The sequence below is a fragment of the Cibotium barometz genome, chromosome 28 (genome assembly GCF_041138505.1).
Source record: "Cibotium barometz isolate CiBa-2024 chromosome 28, ASM4113850v1, whole genome shotgun sequence".
Lineage (NCBI taxonomy): Eukaryota > Viridiplantae > Streptophyta > Polypodiopsida > Cyatheales > Cibotiaceae > Cibotium > Cibotium barometz.
In genome coordinates this window covers 22,308,675-22,316,009 of record NC_141073.1, presented here as the reverse complement: position 1 = coordinate 22,316,009, position 7,335 = coordinate 22,308,675, and positions in this window count along the sequence as shown.

Here is a 7,335-nt window from a genome sequence, read left to right as displayed (position 1 = left end):
GTACGCATAGTGATGTGCCACATAACCATCATAGGTAAACCTCTGCACAGGGTTCTTCACTCTCCTAGATCTTCGTAGCTTTGCATTCATGGCTTCCATAGCCTTCTTTACACTAGGTGTTCTCATAGCTGGGATCCCAAGCTCCTCATCAAGGCTCATCTCTGAGCCACTAGACTCTCCATCAACATGAGAATGCCCTGCAGAAATGTCAGGCATACTAAGGGGCTTAACCACTTTCTCTTTTCCTTTACGTGATGTAGTAATCACATTTGCAGGACTGGTATTATGACGCAGCCTTATGACGCAGCCTGCCACTCCATGGTCTGTATGACACAACCTGCCACTCCATGGTATTATGATGCAGCCTGTATGACGCAGCCTGCCACTCCATGGTCTATCAACTGAACCACTGGATGAGGACTATCCTGGTCCATCAACTGAACCACTGGATGAGGACTCTCCTGGTCCACTCAAAGACTGTGATTGCTGACTTGCATTTTGTGCTACCACATTTCCACCATTAGGGGAAGGTTGAGGTCTATAGGGGCCCTTTAAGCTGCCATATTATGATTTTAATGACTTTTTGTTAAAATGTTAAGTTTCTTTGACTTTAGATACCTTCTTATTCTTCAAATGTAGAAGTTTGAATTTCAAAGTTTCCCGCCAAAATTGAATTTAAAATTGAGTGGGCAAAACCATATCATGTGACATATCTATGGAAAGAGCTCAGCAAGTAGATTCTGGATCTCTAATCTCCGACAAATTTTGAGCTCATATGTAGAAGTTATGGATGTTCAAAATTTCAAAAACTTTTTCCCCCACTTTTTGGGAATGAAAAGTACAAAAAGGTATCTTCTAGAGAATCTTTTGACCACCTTTAATCACCCAACATTTTTGTATACATGGCATCACATGATTGGCCCTTTTTCTTAATAACCTTTTAATCACATGGCATCTTAAAGGGCCCCTATAGACCTCAACCTTCCCCTAATGTCACATCAACCCCAACAGCTTCTTTTTGATTAGCATACCAGCTGCTCATCTCATAAAAAACAACATCCTTGCTTACCCTCAACTCACATGTAGCAGGGTTATAACACATGTATCCCTTTTGCTCAAGGGAATATCCAATAAACACACATTTTTTAGCTTTTGGATCCAGCGTGGTTCTCACTCATCTGGCACATGCACATATGCAATGCATCCAATGACTTTTAGATGAGACAAATCAAGTTTTTTGCCAGTAAACCTCTCCTCTGGAGTTACATCATGTATGGCTACAATTGGAGTCCTTTTCATGATGTAAACTGCTATAGAAACAGCCTCAGCCCAATAGCTATGCGGCATGTTCTTCTCTTCCATCAATGCTCGCGCAATCTCAGCATGTGCCTGTTTTTCTGCTCAGCAACTCCATTTTGCTGTGGAGTGTATCTGCATGTAAATTGTCTCCGAATACCATTTTTCTTCAAAAATTCAGAGAACTCATTGGAGTACTCTCCCCCTCCATCTGACCTTAGGCACTTTACATATTTCCCTGTTTGCTTTTCAACCATAACTTTGAAATTCTGAAAGTGAGTGAACACCTCACCCTTCTCCTTCATGAAGTATACCCACACTTTCCTTGTGTGGTCATCAATAAATGTCACATAATACCTGCAGCCTCCCATAGACATGGTCTTTGTAGGACCCCATACATCTGAATGCACAACATCTAGTGCATTTCTGCTCACATTTCTGCTACATGGAAATACATGCTTTGTTTGCTTTCCAAATTGGCATGCTTCACATATTTTTTGCATACCTTCAACTTTAAACTTTGGCAGCCCTGTCAACAATTCCTTTAGTCTGCATAGACTTCATTCTCTGCACATTCACATGTCCAATTCTTTTATGCCAAATGTCTGTGTGTGCAACAATTCCTGAACCATTTGCAAACATCGCAGCACTCACTTCACATATGTTTACATTCAACGTAAACATTCTATCCACTCTGTTGCCTTTTGCAACCAACCTGCACTTGTCTTTAAAGTCTTCAACATAAAAACCATCAGGGTTAAACCAAACCTGCAAACCCGCTCTATCATCTAGCCAACTGAAACCAGATTCTTTGTTATGTTCGGAACATGAAGTACATCTGCAAGGTACTTCACTTTGCCATCCTGCATAGACAATGGCACATCTCCAATATGGGCAATCGAATGAGCATTGTCATCCCCTGTTTCCACAAAACCTAGTCTTTCAAGGTTTTTCATCTCCTTGAACCACTCCCCATGACTTGTCATGTGGTTCGAAGTACCTGAATCAACGTACCATACATCATCTTTATGTATACTGCTTCTACATTTTCAGACATGGCATTAACGACATGCTGCATAACAAACAACCTTTCATTATCCTCATTGTTTCTGCTCGAGGATGTATAGTTATTTTGCTACAATTTCCCATTTTGCATGTCAGCCTGCTTCTTATAACAATCTACCCCCTGCACATGTCCAGGCTTACCATAATAAAAGCATCCACGTGTATCATTATACTGCCTTTGCCAATTTCCATGACCTCTTTGACTCCCCTTGCCTCTGAATTGGCCTCTTCCACTTGCGTGTTGTTGTTGTTGTTGTGAATTCTGGGACTGTTGTTATTGTTGCTGCTGGGGCCATAATTCTGATTGCCTGTTTGGCCACCTCCTTGACCGCGTCCACGGCCTCCTCTACCTCATCCTCTTCCTGAACTTGTGTAGAAGGCCTGTTGCTCTGAACTATTTTTGTTTTGTGAAGATTGTTGGTCTTCACCCAAGCTCTTCTCTTCTATTATCAAGATAGACACCAAATCTATAAAATTGGGAATGTTTTCTCGAGTCTGAATAGACGTCTTGAACGCCTTGTATTGTGGCCCGAGACCACGTAGACAGACTTCCACCTTATCATCATCATCTACTGAAACACCAATAGATGCAAGGGATTCCACAATACCCTTTATCTTCAATGCATAGTCATTTCACAGACATACTCTTTTTCTCCACAGTATGAAGTTCATTCTTCAACTGTATCTTGCGTGCCTTGGTATTTATTTCATAGAGTTTTACCAAGGTGTCCCACGCCTCCTTGGGGGACTTGGCATCCTGTATGTGCCCGATCATGGTGTCTTGTATACTGATAGAGAGCCAATACATAACTTTTCTAGCTCCTTGGTTCCAATCCTTGAACTCTTTCACATCTGTAGCAGTCAGATTGATGTCCAGTATCTCCGATGCCTCTTCATGCTCACCTTCTATATAGTCCCAATAGCCCTTTCCCATCAGGCAATTTGTCAACCTAAATCTCCAAGCATGAAAGTTGTTCTTTTCAAGATTCTCAGGCAACAATCTTGGTTATGCCATCATTTGACATCTTGCCAGACACACAATTTTACTAGAAATAGCACTCTGATTTGTCTTACACAAACTGCTATATTTTCTGAAGCGGTACTGTAGTACACTCAAATGTCACAATCAGTGACCTCAATGTGCATACATACACCCAATGGCAACTATTGACCTCCTTGCAGCACACACAGTGTCTACACAGCCAATCTGTCTTCCTGCAGTTCTTAAAATAGAGTTCTGCAGAGAATCGATGACTTATCCGCAGTGCTCAAAATCGCCTGCTTTCTGAAAAACGAAGGTCCTCGTGCGCCCGAAACGCATTTTCGGCCCGAAAAATGTCATTCGATAGGATAGTATAGTTGCCCTATAGCTTTACTCCCGCGAAGAAAGCTCCTCAATCAGACATCGTTTGTCGGTGCCTCCTGTAGAGCTCCCGACAGGGTGTAGTCGCCAACACAACAAAATAGGGAAGAGTGGTTGAAGCTCTTACCCTCGTACCGCTTCCTATGCTTATCTTGCTTGCAGCTCAGCCCTTAGCATGAACTAGGCTCTAATACCATGAAAAGATGCAGGGGAGAAGAGAGCTTGAGCTCTTGCAAGCACACACACACTCACAAAACCCTAATAGAGAACACACAAGGTGAGAGGCTAAAAATCTTCTTCTTCTCCACTCAACACTCAACACTCAACACACCATATACAAAGATAAGAGTACACACAAAATCTTATTATTCTCCACTCAACACTCAACACACCATATACAAAGATAAGAGTACACACAATATGAAAGGTGCTCAACCAAATACATACTAGGGTTCTCTATAGTGTGAACCCAACTAAATGAGGTGGCGCTATAACTATGCCAGTCTCTAGAATGGCTGTCACATAGCCTGTCATCCCACTGGCCGCACATCGCCCATGATCTCACCAACCATGCCAGTGGTGTAAGTGTGGGGCCTATCCCCCCAGGCAGGTCATCAGTGTGTCCACCGCCTCACTAGATGAGCTCGATATCTCAACAAGGGAGAGGGACGAGAAGAGGCTAGGGCGAGGGGGAGAGGGAGAGGGAAAGGGACAAGGAGAGGGTGCTCAAGGTGAAGGCTCGCTGCTAGGCAATGCGAGGGAAGCTGGGGCGAGGAAGGGTGGTCGAGGTGAGTTCGGCAAGGGTACGCAAAGGTTAATTAATTAATTAACCTTATCTCATTAATTAATTAACCTTATCTCATTAATTAATTAATGGAGGTCAACATAGAGTGAATAAAGGACTAGGGGAAAAATGAGGGCAATTAGGCTACCTTAGTATAGATATAAGGTCATTATTACCTGACTAAACACAAGGTACATCATTTAAATTTACAACCATGAATGATGGTAGGAGGCCCCGTATGGTTTTTGTATCAATGCACACTGAGACAAAAACCAGGGAGGACAATTCAGGTTGGAAGAATCCTCTTATGAAATGTGAGGCCAAATCTCAAGGCAATGCTTCCAAAATCCAATCTTTGGCCTGATATCGAGAGAGTTGATGCAAGAGAAGGTGAGAGAAGGGGCTTATCTACGCAGAAGAAAAGAAGGAAGTGTGCAAAAAGGAGGAGGACAAAGTGAAAGACAGGTAGAGTGAGATGTGAACCATGTTTGGTTAATTATCCATGTGATGTATTCACACTGTGAGTCATTTGGCCAGCCTTCCAAGCAAGGCTTCATACCCCAAAGACTAGATTACAAGTAGGATTACCCAAAGTTGCTTGGATTTAATGCATGTGAATGTCCACGAGACTAAGGACACATGGAAACCATTGTGCATAATCCTATTTAAGCCTGACAAAGTGTATCTTATGTGTTTTCTATAGGTGTGGTAAGTATTGATTTTGGTCCATTTATAAATTCAGTTGTTTTATGACTAATGCAAATGGTGCAAGTTCACACCACACTAAAAACCCAAGGACAATCAATACACAGGGCAAATAACTTATAAGGTTCCCCTTCATTAGTGAAGTGTAGTTTGTCCCAAAACAGTGGGCCATGTGTGTGAGTATGGGCAACCCAATACATGCCAACTTATCACACTACTGTGTGAAACCATGAGAGGTTAGATGTGTTTGCTATGTGTGAGCCTTGATTAATAAGGTCAGCTGGTTGTCAGCTCTGGAGAGTGGATTTTGTCAGGCTGGTTGTCAGCTATGGTTAGGAGATGCCTTTAGCTAAAAGATCAAAGATGGTGGAGGCCTGAGCTGACCTAGGAGGACATTTGGAGGAGGAAGCTAAACCAGAAATAGAGGTTGGAAGGGTGTTAAGGTGTCCCCTTGAGTTAGCTGGAAGCTATTAAAGAGACTTTGCTATGTTTAGTGATGTTTGGTGTTTTGCAGGTTGGCAAAATTATAATGCTGAAGAACAAAAATCTCACTTCGTGAACGGAAATCTCACGTGAACGAAAAAATCATGTGAACAGAAATCTCACGTGAACAAAAAAATCACGTGAACGAAAATCTCACGTGAACGGAAATATGACATTGTGGAGTGGAAAAAGAACAAGGAAACAGGCCTGTATAGCTTCCCACTCCCCCAACCTTGGAATCACTAGCACAAAATAGGGGCACCCACCATAGTCAAAGTAAACACCCAGCAAACACATATGCTCTCACTGTGTGCTCTATACGAGTTTGATACTACCCCACGCATGTACTCCATTACCTCCCTCCCCCTCGCATCCATCACTATCCCGCCCCTATCCGTTACATGATAGCAGATCACTCTCTCCACCTCTCTCATCTCCTCCTCTTCCGAACTGTCTCCTGTAACTCTTCTCCCTCTATCTCCTCTCTCACTGCGTGCCCTACTACCTCCCCCACCTCCCCCACCTCCCCCACCAAAGCACCCGCCGCATCCTCCACTCCCACTCTTCCTACTGCTGTGGGTGGAGTCACGACTGGGGGATTGTCTACGTGACGGTGGCTGTGAGCCCTGACGTGACGGTGGCTCTGAGGGAGCACGTGATGGTGGTTGTGAGAGAATGCGTGAGTGTGTCTGGGACGAGGTATGTCTCCTCGGTGGACGTGGAAGAGGAGAAGTTGCATGCCGTCTCGTCGGACTCGTAGGCATAGACGGCACTGGAGTGCCCTGGATACTCGCGGTAGGGGTATAGACACCAGGCAGGGAAGGAGGGGGATGGGCATACATATACTCTGTAAGCTCAACTGGACCAGGATGGCACCCAAAATGATTTAGCATCTCCATCAGCCAATTGCTGTATGCAAATGGATCGGATGAAGAACTTGGAATATCCATAAAGAACCTGCAAAAATAATCCTCATGTACATCATGGGCTGTCTCTTGACTCACACAAATATCATCATTCAAGTCACCTATCAGCCTACAAACCATAGAAACAGGAAACGCAGTCTCGTGTATACACCCGTCCAGAAACGCGTGTATACACCTGTCAAAAAACGCGTGTATACACCCGTCCAGAAACGCATGTATATCCACGTGAACAGATTCTGCAGACAGGATACACGCGCTTTTACACGCGTTTCTACACACGACCTGTGCAAAAAATTTTTTGAAAGGGACCGACCTCCGACAAAGTGTCCTTATAAAAGGTCTACTATCGCCCCTGTCAGAATCGTTCACCCAAAATCGTGTGCACAGAAGCAAAAGGACGGAGACAAACCCAAAAAGCAAAGAGAAAATAACATAAACAAATCTGAGGAAGGAGACAAGGCAAAGGACAAACTGACTCACCTCTGAAAAAGTGAGTCTTCTTTCTTGCTCGGTTTCCTCCCGTGTGTGCTCCTTCTCTGCTCCCTCCTTGCACTTAGGTTTCGTTTCTGTTGGAAGAGGCGAAAACGAAAGCAGTGTTGATATGTTAGTTCAAAATCTTTATTTGGGGAAGGTGGGCTATTTTTAGTTTAAACAGACCGTCGCATTTATAAACGCGTGTATCTTTGCGTGTATGATAATTTAGCTACGTTTAT